The sequence below is a fragment of the Rhipicephalus microplus genome, chromosome 9, assembly GCF_043290135.1.
Source record: "Rhipicephalus microplus isolate Deutch F79 chromosome 9, USDA_Rmic, whole genome shotgun sequence".
NCBI classification, from domain to species: domain Eukaryota; kingdom Metazoa; phylum Arthropoda; class Arachnida; order Ixodida; family Ixodidae; genus Rhipicephalus; species Rhipicephalus microplus.
In genome coordinates, this window is record NC_134708.1 from 100,699,566 (window position 1) to 100,719,473 (window position 19,908).

At 44.6% G+C, this 19,908-nt stretch overlaps 1 long non-coding RNA gene across 1 annotated transcript in view; it reads right to left on the bottom strand.

The window, feature by feature from the left end:
* The window catches only part of LOC142771432 (uncharacterized), a 48,185-nt gene extending 28,500 nt beyond the window's left edge, over positions 1 to 19,685 (bottom strand). The window contains exon 1 of the long non-coding RNA XR_012885914.1: positions 19,571 to 19,685. This is a non-coding gene — a long non-coding RNA (uncharacterized LOC142771432). The remainder of the gene's footprint in view (positions 1 to 19,570) is intronic.
* Between the last annotated feature and the right edge of the window lie 223 nt (positions 19,686 to 19,908).

The following is a 19,908-nucleotide window of genomic DNA, read 5'->3' on the forward strand; positions in this document are numbered from 1 at the left end:
AAATGCCTACAGTGAGCTTCGTAGAAATCTGAGTGACACTCCTATCCCCGTAGCGCATCGCAATGTCACTCGGGGCGGGTAGGCAGCGGCGAGAATAATGATTTTGTCCCGAAAAGCCATCGGCAGCTCTCCATTCAGTGCCTGTGGGTCGTAAAAAGGCTTCGCAGAACACGACAGCGAGACCAGCTGCGTTCGACGGAAGTACCACGGGTATAGAGACACGACAAAACAAAGTGTGACTCTCGGTCTCTTCGCTTGACGCACCAGCTGTATATATGGTCAAAAAAGATTGCTGAGTGCACTCAGAGAGCTTTCGATGCGTCTCCGTCATGGCCTTCCCAAGACTTCAGCCATGGTCAAATGGCAGCACTTATCTTTTATTTATATCATTGATTGACAGCATGTTGTGACATGATACAAAGGGACTAGGCCCAATGGGATACCTTCAATATACTCTAATCACACTGACGAGAACGACATGGTTAGCATTATCCGCGTTTTTGATATGTATGGTAATAGTTATAGCATAAATGTTCTACGAACTCGAGCTCTTGATCAATTTACCCTCCTATCTCGTTCGTTATATGCAGACCAGCCGCGTTGGAGTTGTGCCTATGGTGTTTGTTTGCTCATTGCAAAGCCGCGGTGTCGATTCCTGGCTGCGGAGACAGTGTTTTTGTTGCAGAAAAATTCTAGCGGTGGGTCTGCTTGAAATTAGACGCATGTTAAAGCAGCCAGGTGGACAAAACTCATGGTACCCTCTACTTCTACGTGCCTCACAACTATATTTTTTATTAGGCACGGGAAACCTCTGAAATTATTATTAGATGTCTAGTGGAAAATGAAACTGAATTTATTGGAATTTTCGCAGAAAATAAAACTTCGAGGAACAGCGGCAACAGAGTAGTACGGAACATGTTGTACAGAGTCTGCGTGACCCCCGCGCGAGTACAAAACAAGGCGTGGAATAAATGTTGGCTGGAATTAGCGGCCGCGCTATTTCGTGGACGTTAAAAGGCCCCGAGTGCCGGAAGCTTGTTGCACGACACGAGTAAAAAAAAGAAAGAAAGAACGCTGACATAAACTCCAGTCCTGTTCGTTCGAGAATACTCGGCCTGCACCGCACGGCAAACATTGAGTCTTCTTTACTTACACATCCTCCTCGGTATGTCTTGGAGCCCTCCAGCTGTGTTCACAAAATTAACACGACGTAACCGGATTCTTCGCTTTTCGTGCAACACCAAGGAAGCGTCAATTTCTTATGTTAGCGCAAATATTCAGTGAAAATCACGTGACATGCTATGAAAATGGTGCCAAACATACGCATCTCACCAAGCACGTGGTGCAGCAGGAGCCACAATGTACGGTGACGCAATTTAGCTGTGTGGCGCACACCGAATTTCTAATAAAGCCGGAGCCAACTTCGTGAGAACACGGCCAATCAGCGTCGACTTATTGCCGTGACCTTAAATGTATGAGCGTGCTTTGAGCAAGGAAAGCTTGTTTGATAACTATCCGTTGAATATATCCTTCGAAAACTTGTTGTCCGATGAGGGAAAAAAAAGCAAGCCCAACGCGGGCACATCAACATAAATTCATAAACGTAAACTTGCCCTGGGGCAAGTTTACGTAGCACCGACTTCGTCTATTGGTCATCTTCACTACCAAACGGCGCCTTCGCACTGCGGTGATGTGGTTTTGGCTTCGCATTTACCGCGCTTCCCCACAACACCGCAGGCTGACCATAGAACCGCCCCGTCGATTGCGACACGAAAGGCTTTCTCGGTCGTTGGATGGGCGCTGGCGATGTCATTCCTGAAGCCCTGTGAGGCTACGTTGCAGAAGTGGGCGTAGTCAAGACGACGGGCTATGCCTACTCATTTCGCTGCCGAAAAGGGTGGACATGTGGTGCAAGAAATCAAAAGTAGTTGAAGCGGATTTGTTCTATATTTTGTAAGGTTCATTATAATTACAGCCTCTTTTTTTTAATGCGAAGCATTTCTTAGCGAACTTCGACAACTTTGAGCATATCTATCTATCTATCTATCTATCTATCTATCTATCTATCTATCTATCTATCTATCTATCTATCTATCTATCTATCTATCTATCTATCTATCTATCTATCTATCTATCTCGCCACCTACGACATTTAGCTCTCCCGGCCATTTCGATAATGTTATCGACACCAAACTTGGTATGGCATAACATGACTGTATGAGAAACGTATTTGACTAGTCATAACATGAAAACCATATGTATGTCATGAATGTCATGATTTACATATCATGGTCCTGCAGCTCTTGCAGTAGTTTCATTCACATGACATGTCGCCAAACTGGTGTTGTTTGGCATGATTGCATGGCGAACACAAGCGACAGACACCTACATAAAAATCATGACATGCGTGTCATGCAACAACATGACTACATGCCACGCTCATGATGCGCTCGCGGCCGTTTTGATAGCTTCACATGTACCCAACTCTGTATTACGCGACGTGAACGGACGAAATAGGTAAATGACACATACAAACTTGATAATCATCACATGCGTGTCATGTAACAACATGACTATACATGCCACACTCAAGATTCGCTCGCGGCCGTTTCACTAGCTTTACATATGCCAAATTTGGTATTACGTGACGCCAGTGGATGACGAAGGTATGTGTCTGGTGCAAACACGATAATCATGAGACGCGTGTCATGTGAGAACAAGACTACATGCCATAGTCAAGGCGTCGATACATTTCGACGTGACGCAGTGCGCATGCTCGCCAGCGTTAATTTCGTCGCGTCACGCTGGCGTTGCCATGTCAGGCGCCTGTCCTGCCATATACTCGCCGGTGCCTGCCGCGCTGCGTTGCTTTGACGTATGCGCGTTTCAGCGTGTCCAGCGTCTCTCCGTCGCGAAAAGAGGGAGACGCAGTGTTGTCAAGGTAAAGCATTGGCGCGAAATGCAGCATGCGCATTTCGCCCCGGTTGCCGTCGGGCCGCGCCGGCGGACGCCGTTCGCGCCTGGCGGCAAAATATAGAGTGCTCGCGCCTTGATAACGTAGCGTCGCTGTGCCCACCGAGCGCGCGCGTCAACGCTACATTGGAGTAAATGGGGCCCTTCATAATGCGCTCGCGGCCGCGCACCACATATACCAAATTTTGTGTTACGTGACGTGAACGAATAACTAAATATATGTCTGGTGCAAACATGATAATCCTGGCACGCGGATCATGTAAGACAATGACAACATACTACGCTCATAGCGGGCTCTTGGCTCTTTCTTTAGCTCTACATATACTAAATTTGTTATCACGTGATGTGAATAGATGACGAGGGTAAATGACACATTCAAACATAATAATCATGAAACGAAAGTCAGAATTACCTCATCACCTCAGCATGAACGAGCAGAGTGTTTATAAACTGTGTGCGGTGCAACCGTCAAATTTATTTTTAAAAATTTGGAAATATTGTTAAGATCGCTTCTTTTACCAGGAAAATAGGACCAAGTGAAGCTTACCTAGCTTTTCTTCTTTTTTGATTCCTGTATGTATGTATGTATGTATGTATGTATGTATGTATGTATGTATGTATGTATGTATGTATGTATGTATGTATGTATGTATGTATGTCCACACTATCCCCACTATTAACACGTTGATGAATATAACTCGGCGTGGATTTCAGATTGGCTCTCCGAAAGAACGTTCACACTTAAGACGGCATGGTCGTCTTAATGCGAATTTCTTAGCCGAAAACGACGCCTACCAAGGAGTTTTTCCTATCTATTTAAGTTATTTTAAACTCTCACTGAGCCTTGTCTTGTAATATGCCACCACGTCCACAAAGTTCAGTTCAGTAAGCGTTCAGTAAGCCTTCTTCGAATTCGCACTGAGCCAGTACACTCCCCTGCGTTACAGGCGCCTAAATCAAAATAACGGCCTTTCACTTTTTCCACTGGCTCAACTTTCAGGCAACAAAAATATCAGATAATTAAGAATGCTGCAAAATGGGGCTGAACACCAATAGGACAGTTGCGTAGAGCTTTATGACAAAAAACAGTGCTGACAATATGTGATTCATGCTTATTGCCCGTCACAAACAATTTTTTACAGATGCGTGCTGCTATCGGCTGCACTCAAAATGAGCTCTTCTGACAGTCGAGACACAAATTGCAAAAAGAAACTGATTGAAAAGACGTGGTTGATTCTCCTATATACGAAGCAGAATCAGACTAAAGTGAACCGCCTCTCCAAAGAGGTAGTTAAGCGGTTACTGTGCATTGTACCAGCAACAGAAACACATCGCGAAGTCACGTTAAGAACAGCAAGCAGCTGGAAACTTGCAGTCCACACCTCAAGCAGAAAGTACGCACGAAATTAGCATACACAAGACGAGAGTGGGCTAACAACGGTGACAGTTCGGCACTAAAAGGGCGCTGTTCAAACAGAAAGAAAGATGCACGAAACGACCGCGGAAGTATACACAAGACAAGTGCCAACCGCTGTCACACTTGTTCCTTCGTCGCGTGTCAGCAGCGTGCTCCTTTTGTAAACACGGCTGTGGCAGCGTGCGAAGTGACCTTCGTCCTCTACCGAATCACGAGTCTCGAAAAGTGCGCCCCCAGGACAGACCACGATCCAAAGATGGGGCGCTTCGGGGAGGTGATGGACTTTAGAGCGCGCCCAATGCGAACCCACTGCGCCATTCACCACTGATAACAAAAAAGCGCAAAAGTTTCGAAGGTCCGAGGACTGCAAAATGGTGTATGTTGTATATAAACGGCTTGTCGTTAGCACTCCAGTAAAAGTACGCTTTGTGGCGTAGGGGTTAGCACCGCGCACGACAAATCAAGAAGTTGCTGGCTCTATTCGGCAAAATGAATGCTTGCCTTCTGGTTTTATCAGGGACGAAGCTCCTGTTAGTGCCTTGTCCTGCGTCAGACGTAATTGGTAGTATCTACAGAATAGTATAATAGATGGCGCTGTCTCATCAGCATTTCACGTATCATTTCCTAGATATCGTTGGTCTAATAGATAAGTGTTCACAATAGTACCGACGGACGGGAACATGGGCGGATGGAAGCGCGGATGCTTCAGCCCACTCGTCACCATTCACTCCGTGGATATGCCGTGATTTGTTTTTTTCGCAATCTCTTACTATATATTTTTCAACGTCACTTCCGGGATGGAACAATGTCAGTGGAGCCATGGTGCACCCCGGCCTAAAACACTTTCGTCTGAAAAAAATGAGATCAGAGTGAAATTGAAATTGGCGGGAGTGGATTGCACAGCCGTCACGAGAGGTGAAATGAACCAACGAAATATAGAGAATGAGATGAGAGAGGCGCTGTCGCTCGAGACACTTGTAAGGAGTTCATGTTCTTTCCTCTTTCTTTCTCTCGCTGTCCACTTCGAATGAGAACAAAACACTTTACCGTTGGAAGGAGGAAGCTTAACCCACTGATTTTCAGCTCGTGCTCTTTCTGTTCGCATGCGCTAGTGTAGATTTTGAGTTCGTTGAGAAACGCGCGAACTCATAAAGTGTTGCAAGTGCCTTAAAATTTCACACCACCGTCCAGCAGCAAACTAATGTTGCACTCTGTATATATTGCATTTTGACATATTCTAAAAACAATAAACGGACGGTGTCGAGTAAAAGATCAAAAAGATCAAAAGCTTCGCCGCGAGGCCCAGGCCGAAAAAACTCCACGGGCACACCTCTAGGAGCCTTTCATCCTGCCGCCGGCCACAAGGCGAGCATCCCTATTTCGACAATTTCATCAGGACTTCGGCCTTTTGAAGTGAAGTTTACGTTTGTGTGGCGATACCAGATGTTAATTTTCATTGATTTGGCAGTTCTGTGCTGGGGGGGGCGGGGGTAACATTTAAATGCGGAGCATCTCTTGCTCGGGGCTATGCCACACGTGTAGTACGTGTGACATATGTGAGAGGGGGGGGACCTGATCTGGCTTTTAGCCTTTGGTCTTTGCCTCTCGCAGGGGAATTCTGTATTTTTTCTGCAAATAGGCAATGTTGAATGTTTAACAGTTTGCACTCAGACTACGCATGGGCGAGTCTCCTCTTACCCTCTCTTCTACAGCAGCGCGTTACTCTCTCAGCTTGTCTTCCACCACATGCTCAAGCTTGCTCCTACGTTGCGCATGTGCTTCCACTCCTCTCTCTCTCTCCCATGCTCCCCCTCCCATGCCTCGCAACGCCGACGTAGAAAGCGTCAGCTAATGAGTTTCTTGATTGAAAAAAAAAGACTTCTCACGCTGCAAAACTGCGATGCTCAGCATCACCCCATGGTCCCTTTCGGGGAGCTAAAAAGAAAAAGCCTTACCACCTTTCGGACATTCGGCAGGCCGAGGATACCGCCTAAGTCCAGGGACAACAAGGCGCCACCTAAAGCCACCGAGACCAAATCACCGGCCCAACCAATTAAGCCTGTTTTTTCTCTCTCTCTTTTCATTTTATTGTGAAGTTTGCGTAACTTTTTCGTCCATGAACCACTTCGTCATAATCCGGGGTAACTAAAGCTTATACGGACATAAATCTAAAACTTAACATTGCAGGTGTCCAGGGGAAGATGGAGGCTTCAATAGATTAAAAAATGACCCGGGCGGAATGATGGAGAGTGCGGCGAAGCTGGGTCCGCACGCCGCTGCCGCGCCGCTTCGGCCTCCCGTTCTCGTACGCCAGAATCTTGTCGGGGCCGTCGCGCAGCTTCACGGCACGCGTCTGCCTCCCATGCTCGCACATCGGGGTTCCGTGTCTGAGCGCGAGCCGCTGCTGCCTTGAGCGCACGCCGCTCTGCAGCCTTGTTTATCCGGCGACTTTCTCAACGCGATTTTGCTACACCACGCCCCCTAGTGTCAGGCACCTCCGACGAACACGCGATTACCAACGTTCTCGTGTGACGTCATTTCTATTTTTTCGCACGCTCGCACATCAGGGTTCCTTCTTCGAGCGCGAGCCGCTGCCACCTTCCGCGTATCAAACTTTTTATCGGCAAACCATCAATCATCCGCTGGGGGCATCCTTCCGTTGCCTGTCTGTCTGTCTGTCTGTCTGTCTGTCTGTCTGTCTGTCTGTCTGTCTGTCTGTCTGTCTGTGTGTCTGTGTGTCTGTCTGTGTGTCTGTGTGTCTGTCTGTCTGTCTGTCTGTTTCACACATGAATGAACGGATAGTCGCTTGACGAGCGCAGGGACAGACGCATGGACGGACAGACGCAAGGATGGATGCACCAGAGGATGGACGAACGCACCGACGGACGGACGGATGGCCGGATGCATGGACGGATGCACAAATGGACGGATGCACGGATACACGAGCGGACGCACGGATTAACGGATGGACGCACGGACGGGTGGACGCATGGACGTACGCAAGGACGGACAAACGTACGGACGGAGGGACACATGGACTAACGCAGGGACGGACGCATTGACGGATGCACGAATGGATGGACACACAGATGAGAAATGAATGCATGGATGGACGGATGGACGCTCGGATAGCTGCAACCAAGAATGAACAAACGAACGGAAGCGCGGACGGACTGATGGACCCTTCGCCCCACTCATTATCGTTCACTTCATGGATATGCAGTGATTTTTATGGTTTATCATACTACAAGTAATGTCCTCTAGTATCGTACGATTTGCATTTTTCAGCATATATGCATTTCGTTATATGTTCAAGTAGCACTCTCTACGGTCAGTTCAAGAACTAACGAGAGGGGGGTACACAGGATTACGACGGGACGCTTAGCCCACGCCTTAAGGAGCTTCGCTCCTAAATCTCTTGGTTGTCGAGTGTTACTGCAGAGCAGACGTTTCAAAAAGAGGTCTTTTTGCTGCCGTAAACACAAGACCACATGGCAAAACGTTTGCCTCCAGCAACATTCCTTCTTTAAGAATACAAGTTGATTCTTTCAGAACGGATCTATTTCACTGAACAGTGGGCTTATTTCAAATCACCCCACTGTAGTGCGGTTTGCGAAAAAAAAGATTCAAGAAGGATGAAAACCTAATTTTTCGTGCGGTTTTCTGGCATGGTACACAAAAAAAAAACAGCAAGAAAAAAATTAACTCTGAGACGTGCCGCAAACTTTCGCAAAAGAGACACGCCGGATGCAAGCGACTGCTCATGCGTAAAGATAACGAAGCATGGCGGACGTGTGCGCGTGTACAGGGCTGATTTCCGTGCCAAATAATGTGATAAACCTGGCGTCACCAACTTTAACCGCTTCTGGCTAGCGCGAACATCAAGCCGGACAACTTGTGTGTTATTTCTTCTTTTTTTTCATGTTTTCTTAGTGGTCTGCCTGAAACCGCCTTAAGTTCGAACAATTTCTAAGAACCTACACCCCGACGAGATAGCTCTTTTATGAAAAATCGACCAACATTTATTCTCTGCAAAAGTGACGAATGTTACTCAATATTTTGAAAATGTCCATAGGCAAACGGCAAAAATATTAGCAGGCACAACCTAAGTTTTCAACAAAATCACGTATTTCAAAGCCTACATATTTGAAACAAGTGCGAGAAAACAACAAAATGGGCGAATGAAATTTTGGTGCCACTTTTCAGTGTATTCTAAATTATGAGAATACCTATATCATAACTTTTCAGCTATAGTTAGCAATTTTCTGCGGGCAACGCACTGCGATTACAGTGACCTTACCACAATTGGGGTGAATCCGATCTTCCAGGTAGCAATGAAAATTCACGTAGTGCACTCCCGCAAAGAAGCCTCAAGAGAACACATGGAAGCCGACTCACCTGCACGAGAAAAGAAGAAAAAAAAACTTACTCAGTCATGAATTTTAAGAGAGAGAGAGAGAGAAAAAGATGCAAGGAAAGGCAGGGAGGTTAACCAGACGCACACCCGGTTTGCTACCCTGCACTGGGGAAGGGATGAAGGGGAGAAAAGAGGTTGCAGAGAGATGAGAAGGTACACTCGGGGAGCACACACAGTCTACAGGCGGTCGCTCAGGTTTGTTGACTTTAGGTAAAGTAGCAGTGCTTTAGTCGCTTTCTGCGCAACTGAGGCAGATGCCCAAGGTCCTAGTATCATCAGCACACAAAATGGTCTGGGGTCAAGTTGATTCAAAATCATCCGGAGCTGGCATCGCTGTGTGTCGTAGCAAGCGCAGCTGCACAGGGCGTGTTCGATGGTCTCTTCAGCTCCGCAGTAGTCGCATGTAGGAGTGTCTGCCATACCAATGTGAAAGGAGTACACCTTTGTAAATGCAACGCCCAACCAAAGGCGGCATAACAGTGTCGCATCGGAGCGGGAAAGTTGTGATGGTAGCTTAGCATGAATTTTAAGAGTTCGCAGAAGTGCCGCGACACAAGCACATGTGCACCGTAACATGAAGTGACATTATAGCAAAAACATATGAACACAAACACATGAAAACAAACACAAAGCAGTTTGCGGCTCATTGCTAGCAGTGTTTATGGGAAAGCGTTGCGCCTTCGCTGCAGTGCGTGTGTATTATCTCCAGAGTGTAGTGTCTAGCGTGTATCCTATAGAGCTGTCCCAAATTCATGGGATTGTAAATACTTTTGGGACCGGCCTTTACAGCCCCCGGAAACTTGGCATGAAGATGCTGAGGCAGCAGGGAGGTGAACAGCTGGAAGGTGTTGTTTAACAGGCCCTGACATTGCACAGTAGACAGAAATCTGTCCTTTCACCTCTACTAGAATTTTTTAAAATGAGCAAAACGCCTTGTCAAGAGCATGTCAACTCTAGTTCACAATGAAAAAAAGGGTGGGGGGCTACTTCTGAGATTTAAACGTAAATTTAAGAAATCAGACAGAAATTGAGGCAGAGGTGATAAACGGCGTGATTGTTTATAGAAGACAAATTAGAGCGAAACTTTGCTTATTTCCGTACTACGTTTAGTTGTATTTTGAAACAGCGATACACTTCAACGACGAAGCCAGCTTGTCTTTACTGCATAGGTGATTATAAGCAATCGATCTATAGGAAAGCCCTTTAGACTAAGACAACAAGGCAAGAGAGGCACCTGAAGGAAACAGACGCCCACGTTTGGTACCAACGCCAACGAATACATGCACGCAAAGTGCAAAATGCCCTTATGAATGAATTTATCGAGCAAGTTCTACCTTATAACATCACCGTCATCAGTTTACATATGACTGAGTTTTTTTTCAGCGTTTGTTTGTCGCATTTTGTGTGCGTGTTAAAAAGCATACCAGATCAGTGAGATCTTAAAAATTGTACTCATGGATGAATGTATAGAGCAAGTTCTGCCTTATAACATCACCGTCATCAGTTTACATATGACTGAGTTTTTTTTTCAGCTTTTGTATATCGCATTTTGCGTGCGTGTTAAAAAGCATACCAGATCAGTGAGATCTTAAAAATTGTATTCCAAGTGCTAGACAACGAGGGGCTTTCAGAGCCCAGTAGCGGTTAAAAATGAATAAATTTGAAAGAATATCTGAAGTGAGTGACGCCTTGAGAACGTTTTGTCAATTTGCACTAGCGAACTTCCCAAGCTTTGTCATACAGATACTTTGTCTTCAATATGACACTGGGCTGAGAAGTTTGTTCATCTATACTTTGTTATCAAAATAAAAACTTGTCTAATTGACTTTTGTTTTCCGATAACGCGAAGTCACTACGCAGCAGCTGCGACAGCATATAGCATGCAACAAGTGTTGTGCTATTTTGCGCTTTATTTATTGAAACAAACCCTTGGTTGCGGGGCTCTCTCACCGCAATTAGTATCGCACCAGGAAGATGATGATGGGTGCGATGCAAAATGCTGGTATTGCTCAACCTCCCCCCTTCATTTTTTTCGGCGTAAAAGGGGGGAGATGTGAAGCTTGCGTGCAGTCATAAGCGACATGCGATATAAAAAAAAACCCTTATTATTTTGACTGATTTATTTGCATATTTCGAAATTGAAACAGACTTTCAATATATTCCTTAACCTCTACGCTAGTTCAAGATATAGGTATAGGGCAGAGGGTAGCTTTAGTTAGTCATCCTCGAGAGAGCCCGTTAGGTCAATCTTCGCTGAAAGTTTGAGCGTTTAAGATATTCAATGACATTTGCAAAATTCTAGGTTGCCGGATGACATATTTCGACGAGGCTTCACTCGGAGCTTACAGAGGTATCATCGTATTGTATTCACCCCCAGTCCTCTAAGACGAAAATTGCAGCTGATGAAAGTAGTTGAACAGAGTTTCGAGAGATTTATCTTGGTTTTGGTTACTTTGAGAAAGAGCGCCACCACCGGCTTGCAGATGTCTAACTTCTCTGCATGTGTTCGTTTATGCTAGGATGAAGCGAAGTCTACAAGCCCAACGAAGGTGTAGGGCTAGAAAGAAAGAGGACTTTTGTAGAACAGAGGAAAGACGTGACTATAAAGTAAAAATTTTATTTCAGAAATCTATTCCCCCTAGCGAATGAAAGAAATGTACGTCATCGGCAAAAGACAGTTCCCCGAACGATCACAAAAGAGGTAACTGACAACAGATATAAGCCACGCATGTCCTCGCCCTCAGGGTACACAAAAAGACAAACAAAAAATCATTCATGTTATGTTTCCTCTAAAAAGACAACCTCACACTCGGAGAGCTAGACGCAAGATGGCTAAGTGTCACTTTTTTCTATAGTGAAGGACTCAATGATCTTGACATACCGATCGGTATGCGTGTGAACAGATGTAGTATAATGAAACAGAGCTTCACACATGCATTCTTTGCAGTGCCTTGAAAAATGCACATATCGTGCTCCTTTCAATGAACTTTCGTCATAGCGAAGGCGTACATTTCGGCACCAGCTCAATCGACCAACGTAAAACCTTCATTATGTGAAAGTAACAGTTCATACGACATCTCTTTTGCAGCTGACTAATTTGGTGGCACGTTTGATACCACCCAGATTGCCACAATTTTTTTTCGTTTGCCAAACATTGCACTGCAGGGCATTTCTTCGCCAATTTGTTAAATGCGAAGCAATCGTTAGAGAAATTTGCGGACTTTGAGCCTATCTATCTATTTATCTATCTATCTATCTATCTATCTATCTATCTATCTATCTATCTATCTATCTATCTATCTATCTATCTATCTATCTATCTATCTATCTATCTATCTATCTATCTATCTATCTATCTATCGAGCCACCTACGACATTTCACTCTGCTAGCCGTTTCAATAATGCTATTATTACCATAATTAGTATGACATATAACATACTGACGAGGATTAGTGACTAGTGGTAACATGAAAATCAAGACATGTATGTCATGAATGTCAAGATTTACATTTCATGGTTTTGCCGCTCTTGAGGTCGTTTCATTCATATGACATCTTGCAAAACTGGTATGCTATGACATGACTGCACCGCGAACACGGGCGACAAATCTGAACACTGAAATCATGACATGCGTGTTATGTAACAAAATGAATACATGACACACTCATCATGTGCTCACAGCTGTTTCACTTGCTTCACATACACAAAATTTGTTATTATGAGACTTGCAAACATGATAATCATAAGATGCGTACCATGTAACAACATGACTACGTGCCACGCTCATGATGTGTTCACTGCTGTTTCGCTAGTTTCACATATTTAAAATTTGGTATTACATCACGCGAACAAACGGCAAAGGTAAACGACACGTCCAAATATGAGAATCATGACATGCGTGTCATGTAACAACATGACTTCATGTCACACTCATGACGTGCTCGTGGCCGCTTTGCCAGCGTCACATATACCAAGTTTGGTATTACGGGACGTAAATGAATGACGAGGGTATGTGACTGGTGAAAACATGATAATATGATATGCGTGTCATATTGTATCAGTACATGTCACGCTCATGATGCACTCGCAGTCGTTTCGAGAGCTTCACTTATAACAAATTTTGTATTACGTGACACGAACGGTTGTAAACATTTGAAACAATGCTGGTTGATTGATAATTTTCTTCGCAAAAACGTGAGTGGTTGGGTTGTTTTGGTGGAAGACTGCAGTTTGTTCACAACGGCGCAGAGAAGTGAAAAATAAGGCGCCTTCTGCGAAAAACGCACCCTCAACTTAGCCGTTTTGTAACAGTCATGTGGGAATTTAGCCCTAACCTAATAGTTTATTGCGGCATTCGCTATAAGCTCTCCAAGTTGCGGTTCCGCACTTAATGCTGTGCTTTTACCTCTCGACATTTGCCGGCTTCTGAACTGTTTTAACTATGTTAAGAATGTATGTAATTTCTGGATGCAGTTTCAGGAAATGATAGAAGCACGAAGAGGTTAAAAATACCTGGACACACAGTATACTTTTAAAAAATGAGGAAATGGAAACAAGGAAACAAGAGAATAATGAAGACAGTATGTACCAACACCCGCAAACAACAACAAACGTTCAAAAAAAGAAGACAATCAATTCCCATGCAAGTGGTGAACAAGTTTCCGCGGTGGTGTGGAGGTTAAGACACCCCGCTGCTGGTACAAGGTCATGTGTTCGATCTTGGCCACACAGAACTCATTTAGAAGAAAGCGATATACTAGAGACACGTGTATATGGCGAATTCAGTGCAGGGTAAAGAAGACCACGCAGATGGTCAAATTTTCGAAACCTTGCTCTCCGGCGTCTTTTTAAACAATATTAAGGTGTTAGGACTTGAAACGTCTGATATTATATATTAGTATCACGAAAGCCGACCCGTGGATAAAGTTGTTCATTTAGCATTTTAGATTGAATTATTTGAATAAATAAATAGTTTATTTATTTATGTATTTATTCGTGCTTGTTTTGCAATGGAATTCGTTTTCTCATGAGCCGGGGGAAACTTTATTAGGCAATCAGTTTACTGACTACGCTTAAAGCTGTCCATTAGTGCATCGCAATGAGATATGCGTACGTAATTAATTCAAGCCATAAAAGGCAGAAGGCTCGCCGGTGCTTCTGCCATAAAAGGCAGATGCACCGGCGAAAGTAAAAAGAAATACTTTCACAAAAAGAGCTTTGGGCCCCCGCAGGGGAGCCTCGTTCACAATTACGACAGCTTAAGGCAATTACCGGCACCCAGCAAACGTTCTTACAAATGCGGAAGGCGAACACACGGCCACATTTTTACGCTCATAAATGGGCAAAGCGGTCGTTTAATATAAAACATTGCCGAATAAAGATTAGAATGAAAAGTCTCTAAAAGGGGCAAAGAAGACACTGCCTGACATTCAACGACCCACCGAAAAGCAGCCTTTATAGGCTTTGCCTTAATGTGGTTGTTTCACGTAAGCTTGGTGTTTTATTTGCACAAGTGCGCAGCACGGAAGCTCACATCTATAATAGGGTGGGCTATTTATTAGAGGTATTTTTCAAAATCTCGCCTATGACACTATTTAAACCGCAATATTCTGGTAAGATGTGCGGGAGAAGAGGCAAGGGGAAGGAGAGGGTATTTAAAAACCGGGGTTTCAGCCACAAGCTGTGTCTGGGGAGCAAACGGTCCGACGGGGGCAGCAGGCAAAGCCTGCAAGCGCCTGCGGATCGCGAGGCGCCTAAATTTTGCGCTCGCATTTTATTTTCTTTTTTTTTCTCCGGCACCCGTTATCCACGAGTTGTTCCTCGAACTGTTAGTTTCTCCTACTGGCAAATGGTTTCCTTTTCATTTCGTGTTTTTTTTTCTTCTTTGATTCATTCACACACTCTGTTTATGGGCTTTTCGGTCTCTAGCGTCTGGGCTCAGTGGCCGACGCAATAGACTTGCTCCTTATATACTTTTCCCAATATTGGGGAGGACGGCCGCTATATTTGACAACCTACGTGCGCCATTAACTTCAATTTTGAAAAGCAAGGCAGGTGCTTGTACTGGAATACCTTGCCCAACAAGTTATTCCTATGTGGGCAGGTCAACATTAAACCGTGTAGTTTTTCCGTATAGCTGCTTTACGTTAGCCAAAGGCGCGAAAAATAACGAGCGAAGAAAACAGCATCGTGCCCACATCTTCATCACATTGTGTATAGAGCGCTGTTTTCATCTTCGTCTGTGACAACCTCTTTTAAGCATGATAACTACTTACAATTGCTGAACTTTACACATTCTTTTCCTGAACTAGTGTCGTGCTTTATATTTCTTGTTTAATTGTGACTACAAAGCACAGTTCGTGTATACAGAGGTAGCTTTAAGTTTGCGTATGTGTGGCTAGTTGTTGCATCTACTTCGTGTTCGAGATGCTTTGTAACTTTATCACACACTACCTACCAATTCTCAGCTATACATTCGACACTTCGTAAAAATCGAATTTCAGGTACATCGGGATCTATACAACGCTTCGCCATTACATGTAACACATACCGCTGCAGTGAGGTGTCAGGCCAGAACTAACGTTAGAGCACGCGCGAGATCATGCGGAAATTATTTCTCTGGGATCTTCAAGTTTAGCGCATCGAAACAAAACTAAATCACGCCTCACCTACTGCCCTCCCTTGAACCGGTTATTTCAAACAGTTATCCTGTTCACTGCTGGATTCATACCACACACACAACCGCAGGCCAAACAACGGGCAGCTTCCGTGATGTCGCTAAGGGGAAACCTGCACACTAGTAACGTGCTCGTTGAAGCCCTGCGAGTTTTCATTCATTCCATTTTCTGAAGCCGCCTTGTCCGCGCAAATGTTGCGGCTCGGATATTGGACGGATGAAGGCATGCCTGCGATGCCGTCAGTGGTGTGAGCATCGAACAACTACCACCGCTTCATTCTCCCGAAATAAAGGACTCGGTGCAATTCACCCTGTCTCTGGTGCTGCAACGTCTATACGTCAAATCAACATGGCTGAAGTATGAATAGCCGCTTTCTTCTCGCCACAGAAATTACAAGGAGGTAGGTGAAGGAAAGGCAGAAACGTCAACAAGGTGAGCGTACGGTTTGGTATCCTACACCGGGTGAAGTGGATCTATACGTATGTGTACTATCTCGCGCAATGCATGATGTTTTAAGATAAACAGCATCACATGTCTAGTAGGACATGTAGTCTTTTTTTTTGCGTTTATTTTGGTCATGCCGTGGTGCCTCATATTGAAGATAGCAAAAATTTATATCTTATACGCAAAGACAACGTTCTTACCACAATGAGCTCTTTCTTTGGTAAGTGCAACACAATGAATTTTATATTGTTGAGCCATGAATATAGTGCTGGCTCTAAATGAAACTTTTCACTAAGTTAGCCCATCAATAGTGCGTGTCAAAATAAAATCCATAATATCATACGCAATCCAGGCTGACTAAGTCGCATTTCGGTGGAGCCAAAAAGCTATTTGCCTGGTTTGCGACTGACGGCGGTGCTGTTAACGGCGCTTGTATGACGCCAATTTGAGCATTCGCACGCTTTCGTCACAAGGCTTGGTTTCGTCTAGAATAAAACACCAGGCGTTTTAAAGTCTCAGAAGGAAGCAGTTCAGTTGATTAACATATGTGTAGTGGTTACCAACGCTGTTCAAACAACCGTGGGCCTCCGCATTTAACTCATGTTGAAAGCACAGCACTTGGCTCCATGGAACTCAGTATGGCCACGTGTCTCCACGGCAAGTGCTGCTCAATGTTGAATGGTAAAGAAACGTATTGATTAGGTTAACTACTTTACTCTGCTATTTTATTTGCTTTCCCAGGCTCATTCGTAAAATAGGAATTCCCACTCCACCTCTCACACCTGCAGTTATAGGTTGTTGTGGAAATACAAAGTTTAAAGCTGTAAAATATTTAATGGCCTGTTTTTATTACCAGGAATAACATATATTGGGGGGATCACACTGAAATATTGCAGTTTGAAGTTAAGAATAGTGGCAACAAAATATTCGAACAAGTTTGTAGGCCCTGGCGCGGTGGTCTAGTGACTAAGGTACTCACTCGGCTGCTGACTCGCCGGTCGCGGGATTAAATCCCGGCTGCGGCAGCTGCATATTTAGTGAAGGCGAAAATGTTGTAGGCCCGAGTGCTCAGATTTGGGTGCACAGTAAATAACCCCAGGTGGTCGAAATTTCCGGAGCCTTCTACTATGGCGTCTCTCAGAATTATATAGTGGTTTTTGCACGTTAAACCCCACATATCAATCAAACTAGTTTGCAGTTGTGACTAGGTTTCTTATTCAGAAACACTAACACAATGCAAAATGAGATTTGAGCTCGACAGCAACTGCAGACTAGCTGTGAACATAACTACTATATTATGGTACACAAAGACATTGCCTTAACCTGCTTCACACATGTTACTTTACACGCCTAGGAATTGCCTAACCCTAATTTCCACGAACCGCGAGCATTCGCCACTTTGCCGCAGTCGACCAGGACGGAGCCATTGTGTGGTGGGTTCGCAAGTCCACTTGTTTGCAGGACAAAAGCCGCGATGGTGATGCGGTCTCCGTTGACAGCCTCGACCGCGCATTCAACAACGTGGCCTGCATCGTGCACCACCTCGATGTGACACCGCGGCGTGTCACATCCTTTATCTACATACATGTAGAAGCTAGAGAAAAGCACGATTACTGAAACATCTAAAAATCAAACACTCGAGCAAATTAACATCGTATGGCGGAAAGTTTTATAACGGGCGATAACACACAGGGTGTCACTTTCGTACCCGCAATGTGGTCGGTGGCTTCGGCGCACTCGTCGGCTATCCTGTGAATTTCCTGGCCCTATCGATGGGGCCGCAACTAAAACAGCATTTGCTGACCCTCGCAAGGCTGTTAGTTCGGTGAACTTTTCGTCTGGAGCTTATGATGTGCGTACAAGAGCTCCGACAGCTGCAGCGTGGTTGAAAGTAGAATCCTCAATTTGACGTCGCACGTGAGGGGATGCCACTCCAAGATCTGGAAGCCAATACAGGGCCATGAACTGTATGATGCCGGTAGTGTTTGAAGAAGATCAGATGCTGTAATTTTCACACTCCTCCACCATGGCATCCTTTCAAAGAGTATATGATGCTGTTGCCACGTGAAACCCCCAAAATATGTATTATTATGACATTATATTTGTTTGGTTGTGCCATTCAACGTGACACATCAGACTTTATATCTTAAAATTCTCTTATTACCTCATTTAGTCTTGCATGACCGAACCAATGTATCTGCATTGCCTCTCAATGATTCCCAGCGCTGACCTGTGGCGTAAAAAGCACGTGCTGCCGTACGTACTGATGCGCCTTTAATTATTAGGACACGTGAAATTTTCATTCGAAAATTTCACAAGCTTTAACGAAGACAACAATCAAAATAAAGAGACTTGAATTTTCAAGTTGGCATAAGTATTGATGTAAACGCACAAAAATGCAGAGCTTGAAATTTTATTTTATTATGTTTTACCCTTGAGTTCACGTGGGGCAACTCTTTTTGAAAAAAAAAAAAAACTAATAAAGCAAGGACCTAAAAGGCAGATGGTTCGTTAATAGCTTTATCACCATGATGCTGTCTTTCGCCATTCTTTAAATTCATAAGAACAAGTGGATGTCTTTAGCAAGGTCCCGATGATTGAGCGTGTTATCGTTGACAGCTTCAGTAAGCATTGATGAAGTTCTGACGTAAACAGATAGGAAGGCTCAGAACACAAGGACGAAGTCAATATAGTTAATTTACCATACATAAACGAAAAGGCGGATCTCTGAAAGTTCATTACACCGAATATATTTCTAAATCAGGCCGTAATTTTGCCCTTATTCGGAGTAAGACCTGGCTCACGGCAGAGAAACTTCGTTGCAGATTAGTTGCTCCATGCTCAAACTTCAGCTGTGCTTCGCAAGGAGCAAGGGAAGGCAAGAAAACAGGCAAAAAAAAAAGAACGTAGAATTTCCGTTCCCACTCTTTCTATTCGCACAGCGCGTCTTATAAGGTAGGGGTCTAGGTTTTAACACGCTATATATTACTTGTGAACTTGACCTTAGACTCTGTCTTTACTACACCGTTCACAAGTTCGTAAATGTAGTGAAAAATCTTTCCAAGTCTATACCGCTGAGCAGTAGTGATGAAACACGTAAAAGAATCACCGCCCAAGCACCCTGCACAAATGGTGAAAGATGAAACGTGCAGACCCGATGTGTAGCACTGAAGTCTGGCATAAGGAAACATTTTTGTGCTTCTTAATCAGGCTAGACACACGTTTGGCTTGGGCCCGTCACTCACAGCCCAGCCAATGGGGTGCGTGCTTGGGTACGACGCTGCGAAGAACGTAATTGATAGGACTGCCAATGGAAACCACTCGTGACACCACTGCCGGACGGATTTTTGTTTTTCATAACCATATACAGCTTTCACTGTAAATAATTGCGGCGAGGAAAATAGATGAGGCTCATGGGAGTTCACTGAAGCGAAGCTCCAAATCATATGTCACGAAAGTAATACATGCTACTATTGAAGCAAAAGAAGAGGAAACGTTGAATGTACGAAAAACATTGAGCTGGTGCAAATAAAAGTACATATATGTAAGGCAGAATCCCGTAGAAAGTTCTATGTAAGTGCGCATATGGTTACGTGAAGGAAGTCAGCACCATAGGTAAGGGGTCTAGGCGGGATCAAGTACCTGGTTATGCGGCGGACCAAGCGAAATTGCGTTCTCCAATTTGCCTTCTCGCATCACAGGGTGCTTTGATTCTCACGGAAACATCCCCTCTCCTCTCGTCTTGTTCGTGGTCTGGACTTCAACTACACTAGCACTAGGCATGCGAGGTCTCGTGGTGGGGGAGTCTCACGTGATGCGGGCGAGATTCGATGCGATTCTTCCGAGAGAGTGGAAAGTCCGATAAAGAATATGATGAAGAATAAGAACCAGCGGTGTATAAGTAAAGGTGATGTGAAGATCGGTGTGACCACGAAAGAGTTACGTGGTAGAAGGGAAGGAGCCTCGTCTGACCGGCGTGC